We start from the raw sequence: 16,655 nt of genomic DNA, 5'->3' as shown, positions 1-16,655 counted from the left end.
GGCTACTCTTCATTATCATCACTATTATTGTTCACCACTGTATCCCCTCCACAACCAGGCATGTGGTTGTCAAGTTACATTGTTAAAGAAAATTGTTAACACTCTTCACTCTTCAATTGAGATTTTCCTAGATTTTAAGACCCCATGGTTTACTCACCACAGTTTCACAGTTTACTTCATTACAACATAGATGTGTGGGTGCCCCCACAGTTTATTTATCACAGTGTCACAGTTTACCTCACTGCAACATTTCACAAAATCCCTATTGTATTGGTTTTCTATTGCTGGTATAATAAATTACCACACACTTTGAGATCTAAAACATCATAAATATATTATCTCACATTTCTGTAGGTCAGAAGTCTAACATGGGTCTCACCAGGTAAAATCAAAATATCTGCAGGGTGTGTTCCTCTTTGGAGGCCCTAGGAAAGAATCTCTTTACTTGCTCATTCAGATGGTTGGCAGAACTCATTTTCTTGCAGTTGTGGGACTGACATTGCCATTTCTTCCTGGCTGTAAACTCAGGGCTATTCCCAGCTTCTAAAGGCTGCCACATTCCTCGGCTTGTGGCCTTCTTCCTCCATGTTCAAAGCAGTAATAGCAGCTTGAGTCCATCACAATATTTGAATCTCTCCTGGTTCTTCTTCTGTTGAATCTCATTGACTCTTCTGCCTCCTTCCACTTTTAAGAATTCGTGTGATTAGACTGAGGACACGCAGATAATCCAGGATAATTTTCTTAAGAATCCAGAAAAATCTCCCTACTTTAGGGTCCATAATCTTAATTCCATCTGTATGGTTCCTTTTGCCATGTAATGTATCACACTCATAGGTTGAAGAGATGATGGCATGGACTATTTAGCCACTGCACTTATCATAGTCACAGCCTGGCTCACATGAAGGAGGACGAGACCTCCATCCTGGTAGGACTGTGTAGACCAGAGGCCTCCATGATTGGAGATTCCTGTGAATTCTTGGAAAATTTGTCTGTAGCCATTTTTTCACTTGTTAGACTCAGGTATACATGTCAGACTGTACTTCTCCAGAAAAGATAATTCTCACTGTTGGATACAACGTGTGGTGAAATTCCTACCTAATCCTGTCTCTTAGCTTGGGTTCTCCAAAAACTGACTCTGAGTCAAGGACTTGGGTTCAGATAATCTATTTGAGAAGTCTTCCCAGGAAACACAAGTTTGGAAATAAGTAGAAGGAGAAAAGCCAACTAAGTGAAAAATGGCATAGAGGGCATGTTAATTAGTTGGATATCATGTGGGCAACGGGGCTGGGTCCCACTCAGGACACTCTGAGAAACCATGTGAACTTGTGGGCTATACTTCAGAATCCTTGTAGCAGGGGTGGGGAGTCTGGGCCACTCTTCTACAACTCCTACACACTATTGGTGGAAAGTTGCCCCTGGGGGAGTTAACTCTTCTGCCCTTCCACTTGGGCTGTCTATATGCAAATGAGCAAGCATCCTTGGTGTTAGAGAAAGCCCTCGGGTGGAGAAGAAGAAAGGCAGGCACCTGAGAAATTGTTACCTTGCAGGAAACTGTGTAAATTGATTTGGACTAAGGGTCTTATGGGAATGGGCATCAACAGCATTTGTTTATAAGGCTCTGCCTCTGAGAATATAGTGAATGCCTGTTAAGACCTCTGCCCTCCCTCTACCCTCATCCATTTAGCAATAGTGACTTCCTGTCTTCCAATACATGTCCATATAACATAACTCTGTTACCACCTGGCATGGACTGAATCTAGGGTAGACCTCTGACCCAGACTAGGCCGGAGGGAATACCTTGCACATTTTGATTGAATGGCTCAGTGATATGTAACCAGTTATACCTGGTTAGTAGCAGGTATGCATGGGAGCTATGGGAAGGCTTTTTCCATCCACAGGGTAGTCTAGAGAAGCAAAAGGAAGATGATCTACAGAGAGATTAGACCAAAGCAGATGTGCAGAGAGAAGGGTTCAAGACAGACAGAGTTTGGGCAACTTTCCCATTTTTGGTTCCACTGCATTTGGGTCCCAGATTTATTCATGCTGTGTGTTGTGTGAACAAATTTGTTCTCTTGTGACAAGGTAAATGTTCTGGTTACTATTGCTGCAGTCCTGAAAATTAGCAACTTAACACAAGCATTTTACTATACTCTTTGATTCTATGAGTCAATAATTTGGAATTTTAACAGGACAGTGTAGGAATGTTTTTTGTGCACCAAGATATCTTGGCCTCACCTGGAAGGAACCCACAACTGAAGGTCACTCAAAGGAAGGAACACACCCTCAAGGTTTATCGTGATAGAGAATGACTGGCTCAGATTGTCATGATCTGAAGTGGCACACCACAGTCAGACCTTGTTTTCTGCTAAGCTACGTTGTAGGCAATCAGTCCTCCTCATGCTCAGAACACATGTGTTTCTCTCTGGCTCAGGTCAGCTACCACAGGGGTTGAGGCCTGGCTTCACTGGGTACTTCTGGTTCAAATGTCCCCAGAATCCCTGGGTCTTATTTTCTTCATAAAGAGCCTGTGGGCAGGCCAGGCTTTTAGATTCTCACAACGCTCTCTTCTGTCCCTTCCGAAAAGCAACCTAGTCCTGGGAGGAACCTATGAAGCCATTGCTAGTGTGTTAATTGTACAGTTTTGAATTGGATCAGAAAGGAATTAGAGGTCTCCAGGGGAAGCATTTAGGCTCTTGAGGTAAAAGTAAAGAAATATGTCTCAGGAAGATTATTCTAGAAGAAATCTCTGCAATGGCCTGATTGGTTTCTGTGGGGAATGGGAGGGGAGCATTGTGTGGGTGTAGGGGGGTGTTGGACTCAACAGGACCATATACTGGCAGAGGATGAAGCCCAACTGGAAAGTCTTTGTTTGCTGCCATCTTCCTGCCCCACTAGAATGCCACCTCCCTGAGAGAAAGGGGTTTTTCCTCTCAGTATCCTCAGCATCTCTCCCTCAATGGTTTTTGAATGAATGACATGGTCCACAGTCTACTCCTGCAGCTGCTGTCCTGCTTCCTTCTCTACCCTCCAACCCCTCCCTGTGTCCCCCCTTATCTCTCCACTGCCCCCACAATCAGAAAAACTTGAACAAGATTCTTCTGGCTTTGTAAAGAGGATTGCTTATGTTTACCTCATCACCTCCCTACCCCAACCCCATCCTCTACTCCACACACACTTCTACACAGGAGACCTCTCCTTCTGGTTAGCAGCAATGCCACAATCTGCAGAGAATCTCAAGGTTTTGCAAAAAAAATGAAAAATATCTTCCTTCTGAAAACAGAAAAAGGAAATAAAAAGGCCACATCATCTCAAAAGGCTATTCTCAGCTCTGTGATTTTCATTCTTAAACTGTTTCTGTGTATTCTACCTAGTAACTGGTGAGAAAATAGGCTCAGGGATACCTTTGGCTGGCTGAACCACAGGCGGCCAATCCTGGGCTCTAAATTATTCATTGTAAATCTTGGGAATTTGTGGTCACAGAGTGGACTAGGTCCCAGGTCCCATAGCCCTGCACACTGGGACTAATGGGAGAGGAAGAAATTTTTTTCTCTGCTTTCAGAACTGTTAGTTCTCTGGTTGTGACTGTGCCCGTAAGCAGGTTAGAGAGAAGAGGGATAAATGGAAAATCATCATTTGAACATCAGAGGAGAAAAGAAACCACAAAAGTTAATTCTAGACTGTAGGAAAGGGAGGGGAAGCTCCACAGCTCTACAAGGTGATGCAGTAAGTGGAGGAAGGGAACATGATGGAGGGAAATGTGGGGTGACCAGGAGAGGGGAAGCTTCTTGGTGGGGAGTCTCTCCAGGACTGGTTTTTCTGGAGTCTCACAGCCTGATTTGCAGGGAGGAGGAAGGGAAGGGAAGGGAGGGAGGGTGTGGAAAAACATGAAGTGATAACTGAAGAAACTCACTTCTGGCCAGAGAAGTAAGCCAAGGAGGGCAGAAAACTGCCTCCCTGATCCTTGTATTGTTGGCTTATTCCATGGAATGTTTAATGAATTAATCTATCAGAAGATACCTGAACCGGGAGAGGCAGCGGGCTGCCCAAGACAGAAGTTGGGAGGCTGATGATACCACCACGGGTTACAGGAAAGTTTGGCCTAGATCAGAACTGTGGTGCCAAGTCTCCTTGGCTGATTTCTCCATGTCTGTGCCCCTAGGTCTCTGCTCCCTGCCCCTCCTGGGTGACTCCTCTATGGTACTTATGGAGCCAGATGCTTCCCTGCGTTTCTCCCTGCCAGGCTCCCTTCTCTCTTCCACCTCCTCAGCTTGTTTGCACTGGTCTCAGGTAGTGTCGATGCTGCTAGCTCCTATCAGCTTCTCAGAAAGGAAAATCAACACTTCATTCTGCAAAGCACTGCAGTCTGAAGAAGTACTGCAGTTGTATTTACTCATCTTTTCCTTCTGCACATGCTCATTGAATTTATACCAGTGCATCCCGTGGAAATGCAATGAGAGCCACAAAGGCCAGCTGCATTCAGAATTTTAATTAGATACATTTTAAAAAGTAAAAAAAAAAAATGAAATAAATTTTAATAATGTCTTTTGTTTAACCCATATAACCAAAACATTATTATTTAAATTTTAATTAATGTAAAATATTAACAATGAGATATTTAATATTTTTTTGCAAATATTCAAAATTGTGTGTATTTTCCATCTACACCACATTTCCATTGGAACTACCTAGTGGCTACCACATTGGAAGGCTCAAGTTTATCCTCCACTCCAGGCACTGTGCTAGATTGGGGAATGGACGAAAACCTCTGTAAGCACAGAGTCAGTAGGGGGCGCTCAGTGTGTGCTTCTCAGTGTTTTGTTCTTGAAGAATTAGCAGCCTCAGTAGATACTCCTACTAGGTATCTATTGCTGCTGACCAGCCACAGCTACTGGCCCCCAGAATCCTCAGCCCAGGAAGTCACTGTGACCTTAGAAAGAATATGTCTGAGAGAATAGTTAGAAATAGAGAAAGATTCTCTCTGTGCCCTGGAATATGCACTTCCTTTTCTGCCTTAGATATTGATAGCTGGGGCCCCTGTCTGATTCTACCCCTTTGTGGAACAGAGCAGTTTACAGTCAGGGGCCAGCTAATTCATTCTAGTCATGGTGGGAGAACAAAGCATGTTAGATTGTGACCTGTCACCCACCTGAGGAAAATGCTGAGGACATGGATGTGCCGTGGTTCAGGTCTCAGTTCTCCCTGCAGTGCTTGTGTATAAGGGCGGGTGAGAAAGGACAGAGGAGCAGATGGAGGAGTACCGAGGAAGAACAACCTTTGTGAAGGGAGAGATCAGTAAGGGGAGCATGGCCCTGATCATCCACAATGTCGCGGCCCATGAAAACAACATCTACTGCTATTATTTCCAAGGAGGCAAATCCTACTATGAGGCCACCATGTGCCTGACGGTGGCAAGTGCATCGTTTCATTTTGTTCTCTTGCTTTTTCACAGTGTGACTCTTGGGGAAAGTTTCTCTCCTAACCTCAGGCCCATGGTGGACCAGCAGATATTTGCCTAGAATCCCCTTTTACCGGGGAGATTGGCTTCTTCCTGCCCAAGGGCCAAATGAGTGGGTTTTCCCTGCTAAGCTGCGGGCATCAACTGTTGAGAAGCACACACAGAACTCAGCTGTAGACTTGAACAGGGGAGAGTGTTGAATCCCTACAGATTATTCTTATGCTTAGTTCTTGGATATCTCTAAGGGTGTTCCTCAGTAACATGTTTTAGAAGTAGACATTTTTACTGTGAAATACAATACACATGCAGAAAATCTCATATAACATCAATTTACAGATTACTGAATTATTATGCACTATAATCCATATAATCACTACTCATATCAACACATAGAACAACACATAGAACTGCCTATTCCTGACCTTTGTTAGTTTGCTAGGGCTGCCATAACCAAATACGAATGACTGGGTGGCTTAAACAATAGAAATTTATTTTCTCACAGTTCTGGAGGCTGGAAGTCCCAAGTTCAAGCTGTCAGCAGGTTTGGTTTCTCCTGAGGCCTCTCTCCCCACCTTGCAGATGGCTGCCTTCTCAGTGTGTCCTCAAATGGTCCTCCCTCTATGTCTTCACATGACCTTTCCTCTGTGTGAACACATTCCTGTTGTCTCTCTGTGTGTCCTAGTCTCCTCTTCTTATAAGGACACCAGTCAGATTGGATTAGGGCCCACTCTAACAGCCTCATTTTAACGTAATTATGTCTTTAAAGGCCCTATCTCCAAATACAGTCACGTTCTGAGGTACTGGAGGGTAAGTCTTCAACATATGAATTTTGGGGGACAGAATTCAGTCCATAACATGCCCCTTCTCAAAATCCCCAAATGAAACATGTTCCTAGGAGTAGAACTGCTTTATAATGAGAAGTATTTATTTTCACCTTTAATACATACTACAAATCTGTTTGCCAAAGAGTTTGTACCAATATACACTCTTATCAATAGTATATGATGCTCCTTGAATTTTTCAAGTCCAAAGAGAAGATTTTCACGAATGATTTCAATCCATTTTTCTTTCTAGCCTGTGGTTTTCCATGACTGTGAGGATCAAACACTGTCCTTGATCCTTTTCACCCCCTTCCCTGCTTTTCTCCTCAGCATGTATAACCTCCTTACGTAGGATGCCTTTTACTTATCCTAATCATTATGTCACTTCCACTAGAATATAACTTCCTTAAAGGATTGTTCACTATTTTGCTTCTGCTGTACCCACATCTTCAGAACAGAACCTGGAGCAAAATAGTTGCTCCACAAATATTAATTGAATGAAGATATGAATCTGCTCCATGAGCTGTAAGTGGTCGTCTTCCCTGAGCAATCTATAGTCTACACCCAAGGTCTGTTTTCTTTCTTTTCTTGGTTATAACATTATATAAGTTTCAGGTGTACGTATTTATATTTCGATTCCTGTGTAGACTACATCATGTTCACCGCCCAAAGACTAATTACCATCTGTTACCGTACACATGTGCCCTATTGCACCTTTCACCTTCTCTCTCCCCCTTCCCCTCTGGTAACTGCCCATCTAGTCTCTGTAGGTATATATTTGTTTTTTTGTTGTTGTTGTTGTTTTTATCTTCCTCTTGTGAGTGAAATCATATGGTACTTGACTTTCTCCCTCTGACTTATATTGCTTAGCATAATACCCCCAAAGTCCACCCATGTTGTAACAAATGGCAAGATTTCATCTTTTTCTTAGAACTGAGTAGTATTCCATTGTGTGTGGGTGGGTATATATATACATATATATACACCACATCTTCTTTATCCATTCATCCATTGATGGACACTTAGGTTGTTTCCAAATCTTGGCTATTGTGAATAATATTGCAATGAACATAAGGGTGCAAGTATCTTTTCGCATTTGTGTTTTTGTGTTCTTTGGATAAGTACCCAGGAGTGGAATAGCTGGATCATATGGTAGTTCTATTCTTAATTTTTTGAGAAATCACCGTACTGTTTTCCATAGTGGCTATACCAGTTTGCATTCCCACCAGTGGTGTATGAGAATTCCCTTTCCTCCACATCCTCTCCAACATTTGTTATTTCTTATCTTGTTAATTATAGCCATTCTGACCTGCTTGAGGTGATATCTCATTGTAGTTTTGATTTGCATTTCCTTAATAATTAGTGTTGTTAAATATCTTTCCATGTTCTTTTTGACCATCTGTGTATCTTATTTGGAAAAACGTCTGTTCATATCCTTTGCCCATTTTTTAATTGGGTTGTTTGTTTGTTGTTGAGTTGTATGATTTCTTTACGTATTTTTGTTATTAACCTCTTATCAAATATGCGATTTGTAAATATCTTCTCCCAATGGTTAGATTGCTTTTTCATTTTGTTGATGGTTTCCTTTGCTGTGCAGAAGCTTTTCAGTTTGATGTAGTCCCATTTGTGTATTTTTCTTTTGTTTCCCTTGTCTGGTGAAACATAGTATTCAAAAAGATGCTGCTAAGACCCATGTAGAAAAGCATACCGTGTATGTTTTCTTCTGGAAGTTTTAGGGTTCCAGGTCTTACACTCAAATCTTTAATCCATTTTGAATTAATTTTTGTGTATGGTGTAAGATAACGATCTACTTTCATTTTTTTACATGTGGTTGTTCAGTTTTCCCAACAACATTTATTGAAGAGACTTTCCTTTCTCCATTGTATGTTCTGATTTCCTTGTCAAAAATTAGCTGTCTATAGATGTGTGGGTTTATTTCTGGGCTTTGGATTCTGTTCCATTGATCTGTGGGTCTGTTTTGTGCAGGTACCATGTTATTTTGATTACTATAGCTTTGCAGTTTTGTTTTTTTTTTTTGAATTCAGGGAGTGTGATATCTCCAGCTTTGTTCTTTTTTCTCAGGTTTCCTTTGGCTTTTTGGAGGCTTTTCTTGCTCCATATAAATTTTAGGATTCTTTGTTTTATTTCTGTGAAAAATGTCATTGAGACTTTGATAGAGATTGCATTGAATCTTTAGATAGCATGGACATTTTAATTATGTTAATTCTTCCAATCCATGAGCACAGAATATTTTTCCATTTCTTTGTGACTTCTTTTATCTCTTTCAACACTGTTTTATACTTGTCAGTATACAGGTCTTTTACCTCTTTGGTTAATTTTTTTCCTAGATAGGTTATTCTTTTTGTTGCCATTTTATATGGGACTGTAGTCTTAATTTTTCCTTCTGCTATTTCATTGTTAGTGTATAGAAATAAAATTGATTTTTGTATGTTGGTTTTGTGTCCTGAAACTTTACTGCATTCATTTATTATTTCTAATAGTTTTTTGGTGAATTCTTTAGGGTTTTCTATATATAAAATTATGTCATCTGCAAATAGTGACAGTTTTACTTCTTCCTTTCCAATTTGGATCCCTCTTATTAATTTTTCTTGTCTGATTACTCTGGCTAGGATTTCCAATACCATGTTAAATAAAAGTGGCAAAAGTGGACATCCTTGTTTGGTTCGTGTTCTTAAAGGGATAGCTTTCAGTTTTTCACAATTAAGTATAATATTAGCTGTTGGTTTGTCATATATGGCCTTTATTATGTTGAGGCACTTTCCTTCTATACCCACTCTATTCAGAATTTTTATCATAAATGTATGCTGTATCTTATTGAATGCTTTCTCTGCATCTATTGAGATGATCATGAGAATTTTTATTTATTTATTTTTTTTGGTGAGGAAGATTGGCCCTGAGCTAACATCTGTTGTCAATCTTCCTCTTTTTTTGCTTGAGGGAGATTGTCCCTGAGCTAACATTTGTGCCAGTCTTCCTCCACTTTTTGTATATGGAATGCTGCCACAGCATGGCTTAACAAGTGGTGTGTAGGTCCGCACCCAGGAACCAAACCCGTGAATCCCAGGCCGCTGAAGTGGAGCGCGTGAATCCAAGCACTACGCCACTGGGCCAGCCCCAATGATCATGTGATTTTTATTCTTCATTTTGTTGATGTAGTGTATCACATTGACTGATTTGCAGATGTTGAACCATACCTGCATCCCTGGGATAAATCCCACTTGATCATGGTGTATGATCTTTTAAATGTATTGTTGCATTTGATTTACTTGTATTTTGTTGAGGATTTTTGCATCTATGTTCATCAAGAATATTGGTCTGTAGTTTTCTTTTTTTTTGTGGTCTGTGTCTGGTTTGGTTATCAGGATAATGTTGGCCTCATAAAATGAGATAGGAAGCTTCCCTTCCTCTTTAAATTTTTGGAATAGTTTTAGAAGGATAGGTATTAAGTCTTCTTTGAATGTTTGGGAGAATTTGCACAGAAAGCTTCTGTTCCTGGAGTTTTGTTTCTTGGGAGGTTTTTGATTACTGCTTCGACCTCCTTACTGGTGATTGGCCTGTTCAAATTCTCTATTTCTTCTTGATTCAGTTTTGCAAGTTTGTATGATTCTAAGAATTTATCCATTTCTTTTCTCTTATCCAATTTGTTGGCAAATAGCTTTTCATAGTATTGTCTTATAATCCTTTGTATTTCTTTGACGTCCATTGTAATTTCTCCTTTTTCATTTCTGATTTTATTTATTTGTGCCTTCTCTCTTTTTTTCTTGTTGAGTCTAGCTAGAGGTTTGTCAATTTTAACTGTTCAAAGAACCAGCTCCTAGTTTCATTGATTTTGTCTATTTTTTTTTTTTTTTACTCTCTATTTCATTTATTTCCACTCTTTTTATTATTTCCTTCCTTCTACTGACTTTGGGCTCTGTTTGTCTTTTTTATTTAGTTCCTTTAGGTGCACTGTTAGATTGTTTGTTTAAGATCTTTCTTGTTTCTTCAGGTAGGCCTATATTGCTGTAAAATCCCCTCTTAGTACTGCTTTTGCTGTATCCCATATATTTGGCAAGTTGTATTTTCACTTGTCTCCAGGTATTTTTTGATTTCTCTTTTGATTTCTTTGTTGATGCAATAGCTGTTCAGTAGTATTTTCTTTAATCTCCACAAATATGTGGTTTTTCTGGTTTTCTTCATGTAGTTGATTTCTAGTTTCATACCATTGTGGTCAGAAAAGATGCTTGGTATTATTTCAATCTTCTTAACATTATTGAGACTTTTTTTGTGGCCTAATATGTGATCTATCCTGGAGAATCTTCCACGTGCATTTGAAAAGAATGTGTACTCTGAGGTTTTGGATGGAATGTTCTGTATATAGCTACTAAGTCCATCTAGTCTAAAGTGTCATTTAAGTCCAATGTTTCCTTATTGATCTTCTGTTTGTATGATCTGTCCATTGACATAAGTGGAGTGTTCAAGTCTCCTACTATTATTGTGTTACTGTCTCTTTCTCCTTTTATGTCTGCTAATAATTGCTTTATATATTTAGGTGTTCCTATGTTGGGTGCATAGATATTTACAAGTTTTATGTCCTCTTGATGGATTGTTCCCTTTATCATTGAGTAGTGCCCTTCTTTGTCTTTTGTTACAGTTTTTGTTTTAAAGACTATTTTGTCTGATACATGTATTGCTACCCCATATTTATTTTCATTACCATTTGCATGGAGTATCTTTCTCCATCCCTTCACCTGCAGTTTATGAATGTCTTTAGGTTTGATGTGTTTCTTGGATGCAACATATATATTTAGGATCCTTTCAGTCACTCTGCATCTTTCGATTGGAGCATTTAGTCTGTTGACATTTGAAGTAGCTATTGATAAGTATGTAGTTATTGCCAGTTTGTTTCCTTTTTATGGATGTTTTAGTAGTTCTTCTTTGTTCCTTTCTTCTTCTCTTGCTCTCTTCCCTTGGGATTTGATGGCTTTCTTTAGTATTATGTTTGGGTTCCTTCCTCTTAATTTTTTATGTATTTATTATAGGTTTCTGATTTGTGATTACCATGAGGTTCATATATAATAACCCATGTAAATAGTAATCTATATTAAGTTTATGGTCTCTTAAGTTTGACCTCTGACTAAAAGCCCTACATTTTTACTCCTCTCCCCCAAAATTTTATATTTATGATATCATATTTAACTTCTTTTTTTGTGTGTGTGTATCCCTTACCTCTTATGGAGATCGATATTTTTATTACTTTTGTCTTTTTACCTTTATGTTTGCTTTATAGGTGGTTGATTTGTTACCTTTACTGTACATTTGCCTTTACCAGTGATTTTTTTTTTCTTTGATAATTTTCTTATTCCTATTCATGGTCTTTTCCACTTAAATAAGCCCCTTTTACATTTCTTTTAAGGCCAGTTTATTGGTGATAAAGTCCTTTAGTTTTTGCTTATCTGGAAAACACTTTATCTCTCCTTCCATTCTGAATGATAACCTTGCTGGGTAGTGTATTCTTAGCTGTAGGTTTTTTCTTTTCAGCACTTTGAATATTTGGTGCCACTTTATTCTAGCCTGTAAGGTTTCTGCTGAGAACTCAGCTCATAGCCTTATGGGGTTTCCTTTGTATGTAACTTGCTGCCTTTCTCTTGCAGCTTTTAGTATTCTCTCTTTTCTTAAATTCTTGACATTTTAACTGTAATGTGTCTTGGTGTGGGCCTCTTTGGGTTCATCTTGTTTGATGCTCTCTGTGCTTCCTGTACCTGGATGTCTGTTTTCTTCCTTAGGTTAGAAAATTTTCAGCTATTGTTTCTTTGAATAGGTTCTCTGCCCATTTGTCTCTCTCTTCTCCTTCTGGGACACCTATAACGTAGATGTTAGTATGCTTGATGTTGTTCCAGAAGTCCCTTAGACTGTCCTCATTCTTTTTAATTCTTTTTTATTTTTTCTGTTCAGCTTGGGTGATTGCCCTTACTCTCTTATCCAGCTCACTGATCCGTTCTTCTGTATCATCTACTCTGCTATTGATCCCCTCTAGTGAATTTTTCATTTCCATTATTGTATTTTTCTTTTCTGATTGGTTCTAGTCCATATTTTCCAAATCTTTATTGAAGTTCTTGCTGTGTTAATCTATTCCTCTCTCAAGATCAGTGAGTATCTTGATGACTATTAGTTTGTACTCTTTACCAGGTAGGTTTTCTCTGTTTCATTTAATTTCTTTTCTGAGGATTTGTCCTGTTCCCTCATTTGGAACATATTCCTTTGTCTCTTCACTTTGCCTACTTCTCTGTGCTTGTGTCTGTGTATTAGTTAGATCAGCTGCATCTCCAAATCTTGGACAAGATGCCTTATATAAGAGATGCCTTATGGGGCCCAGCAATGTGCTTCCCTCTCGTCACCAATTCCAAATGTTCCAGGAGTGTCCTCTGTGTGGGTTACATGTGACTTTCTGTTGTGGCAGGGTTGTTTTTGCTGCAGGCACAAAGGTAGGCTAGGCTGGCACCCGCTGGTTGGCCGGTCATAGGGCTCAGCCATGTGCAGCTGCTATAGTCACTTTAGTCACTTTATTGGGTGCAGCAAGACTAGGCATGGCTGACTGCAAGGTCTAACAGCAAAGACCTCCTGCCGTTTTCTGTTAAGTGTGTCAGAACCCCAGTGTGGCTCAGGGGCTTACAATTGCTGTAGGCCTTCAACCTGTGAGGCTGTTGTCACCTCTCTCAGGGTTGCAGCTGAGTGGGGCTGGCCCCAGGCATGGCAGCACACAATGGTTTAAGGCATTGGAAGATGGGGCAGATCTCCTGCTTGGCTCTTTGAGATGCCCAGCGGCACAAGTCTGCTGCAGCCAACAAACCCTACCACCTGCAGGCCCAAACACCCCACCAACGCAGTCCCACCCTGTGTGCAGAGCCTGCCTTACTGAGGCAGACCCACTTGCCCGCTGCAGAGCTCCCACACATCCTGCCTACACAGGCCCACAGGTCCCTTGCTGGTGGGTGGGGCCAGTCCCTAGGGTGAGCTGCCTGTCCTGGCTGAGCTGGATTAAATCTGTGCTCTAACAGGTGGGGAAAACCAGACTAATAGGCCAAAAAACTCCAATGGTGTCTGCCAATGTCTGTGTCAGCACACCTGTACTAGGTCACAATAATGACTGCTGCCAATGTCTCAGTCCTTGGGGAGGTGGGCACAGCTGCCTCCTGCCCCTCTGAGATTAGCTCAGAGATTATCAGGTGAGTCTCTTTTACCAAAGGACTGTGAACCTTTCTTTCTGATGATTTTCTATTGGTTTCTGGAACCGGTGAATCTATGCATGGGCCTTTCAAGGGCAGGCTTTTCCATCTCTTATATTCGATAGCAGGGAGGGTGTGAGAGAGCTCGGGGCATGGAGGTAATGTAATTATAAACAGAATGGTCTGGGAAAGCTTCACTGAAAAGATCTCAATTGAGCAAAACCAGAATGCAGTGAGGGAGTGATCCGTGCACCTCTGGGGCTGACTGAGAGGATTCGATGTGAAATCCTATCCAGCACAGCACCTGGCACATGACTTCTTGATAGGTAACCATGTACTTGATCATTCAAATTGTACACTTTGGGGAGTGAGGGGAGGTAGTGTCAATCATGGCACCAGCATGAATGGAATAAACAAGGACTTCCCAGCAAACGACAACAGATGGACATCGCATTCCTTGATAAATATTAATTTTGCCTTGTTTCTCTTTCACCAAATACTAATTGTAGGGAGAATGACTCACATGTAAATAGATGATTTCCTGAAAGCATGATTAAGTACTAAACTTGTTGGCCCCACAGAGAAAGAGTGAGAATTCAGCCAGGAGGAATTGGGTGAGACTTCAAAACAGAAGTGGAATTTAAACTGGGATTTCCAGGAGTTTATTAATAATGGCTTTAATGTATGACCTCTCTCCTGGAGTCAGTGTATTACACTTTAAAAGAAATGTTTGAAGATTGGAAAAGTCTTCAAGACACACATAAATCAATGGTATTTCAGTCCATCAGACCAGTGTAAGTGAGGTTTGGAGATAGTGTGACCTTTCCAGGGGCCTCAAATATTAGCTGGTAGGAGACCTCATCTTTGTTACTCAGAAGGGCAACTTTGTATCTGATTAATACAAAATATCCTGAAAAGAGTGTTTCTCAACCTGTTGTCCTGACTCTGTTCACAGCAGCACTGCACAGCTGACAGTGTGGGTGTGTATGTGGCAGGAACCCTCTACTCTTTCCATGTAAACATAACTCTGGCCTGGCCTGCCCTACTCTGAACTGAGTTGTTGCGAATTGTTTGCTTATTGGTTTTTGTTTCGTTAACAGGCTGGTTGGTTTTGTCCTTAAGTCTATTATCTCATGATTGCCCTTATAGAACCCCCTGTAAGGTTTTGTAGAATTTCTTTCCAACTTGCCTTGTTATTTTGATCTTATCCTACTTGCAAGTTTCTGTGTGAGCCTTTCAATATGCAACCAGTTTTCTTTTGTTCCTCTTGGCAAAAATCAAGTTGATCAAGAAGCACTAAGTCTTAAGTGATTGCTTTAATTTTGTCTTTGGTATAATTTATTGGATAGACTTAACAAACAAATTACTTAAAAGAAGTTTGGATGATCGCTGGACACGTGGCTAAAGGGGCAGAAGTCTCCCAGGACCCTGCATTTGCAGCTCTCTCACACTCAGTATTCTCTTTTATTGAAGATTCTTTTAAGACAGAATAAGTTAAGAGGAATCTGGATTTTTGATGATGTTCTGCTGACATTGAGGGGGTGCTATTGTTACCTTGAGGATCCCACAAGCATCCAGATCTTTCCAATAGGTGGATGTTTTCAAGGGACTATAAAAAAATCATTATAATTCACTGATCCCCTGAGAAGTAAACATCTCTGAATTGGGGTAAGGATTGGCTTGGCAGGCTAGGTCTATTCATCCTCCTAAAAACCACCAGCTGTCTATGGTTATTGGATAGCTGTGGTGATATGAAGCCCTAAACCAAGAGAGAAGAGACACTGCCTTGAGGGTAAAAAGTTTCTTAAGATTCTGCCAGCCTGGCAGGTTTCTGTCTTATCATATTAACCTAGAGCTTCAGGAAGCCAAGGCTACTGAGAAGTCCTCCTAGGACTGAAAATGAAATCCTCAACCTGCTTGTTGTTTAAATCAGTTGTCATCTGGTTAAACTGGTGGAACACAGAGGATGGATGAAGGGACCCTTTACCTGCCAGGAACCTGTGTAGGGAGAAATTGGCCTTAATTGCTTCACTGGGAGAGGGATAGGGCTTCTTTGATGGTTTAAGCCTAGTGGGAAAGTTTCTAACTAAAGAGAGTCCCGGAGATCACATGTCTTGAATAGAAAAAGGGATCAAGGGGCCTTCACGGAAAAGGCTGCCGCATGCAGATCTCCCACCAGCTTTCTGGGACCTCTCTGTGGACCAGGAATCACACAATCTCCTGAGACCCCAGGCCTAAACCTGAGACGTCCTCTGAAGCTGATGTGGTCCTGGACCAGATACCGCTCATCCTGAGCTCTTCCTGTCAGAGGACCGGAGAAGAGTGAGACGGGGCCCCTCCAGGCAGAGTGTTCATTACAACCCAGAGAGATTTGACCGTCGGCCTTGTGTCCTGGGCCTGGAGAGCTTCTCCTCAGGGAAACATTACTGCAAGGTGGAGGTTGAAAACGTGATGGTATGGGTTGTAGGAGTTTGTTGAGACAGTGTCGAGAGGAAACAGGAGGCCCAACCATTTCCTCAGAATAGCTTCTGGACCTTGGAGATGTTTGGAAACCAGTACCAGGCCCTGTCCTCTCCTGAGAAGATTCTCCCCCTGACAGAGCACCTTTACTGGGTGGGCATCTTCCTGGACTATGAAGCTGAAGATGTCTCTTTCTATGACATCAGGGACAGATCGCACATCTACACCTGTCCCTGTTTGCTCTTCTCCGGACCTCTGAGACCCTTTTTCAGGCTGTGGTCTGATGACAGCCTCTTCTTTATCTGTCCAGTGTTCACAGGGGCCTAGGAGGTCACGGTGCCTGATGGCGGCCTGATCCTTCACAGGGTAGGGACCCATTGCAGCCACCAGGACCAATTCCCGGGTCTCAGAGCCAAGTAGAGAAGCCCTGGCCATCTCTACTACCACAGCACAGCACTTCATGGAGGAAAATGGGCCCTCCTTCCCTCTAGTCACATAAGAGAACCTCTTCCAGAGACCCCCTTGAGCCTCTCTTCAAGCCCCAATCCCACCTCCACCTCATTACACTGTTGCTTTAGTAACTCATTTGCTTGTAACCATTGGGCAGGGTCCAGTCTCAGGGAAACTTGTGCTTCCACATGGCTCCCAACCAAGAAGAAAATGTGAGAAAGTGACAGGCAGAAAACCTCCTAC

General features: G+C 41.3%; 1 pseudogene; it reads left to right on the top strand.

Moving 5' to 3' along the window:
- The first annotated feature begins 5,303 nt into the window (after positions 1–5,303).
- On the top strand, positions 5,304–16,382 carry LOC131413364 (butyrophilin subfamily 2 member A2-like; annotated as a pseudogene).
- Positions 16,383–16,655: the final 273 nt, after the last annotated feature.

Source organism: Diceros bicornis, chromosome 14 (assembly GCF_020826845.1).
Source record: "Diceros bicornis minor isolate mBicDic1 chromosome 14, mDicBic1.mat.cur, whole genome shotgun sequence".
Taxonomy (NCBI): domain Eukaryota; kingdom Metazoa; phylum Chordata; class Mammalia; order Perissodactyla; family Rhinocerotidae; genus Diceros; species Diceros bicornis.
This window is presented reverse-complemented; position numbering and strand designations above follow the sequence as displayed.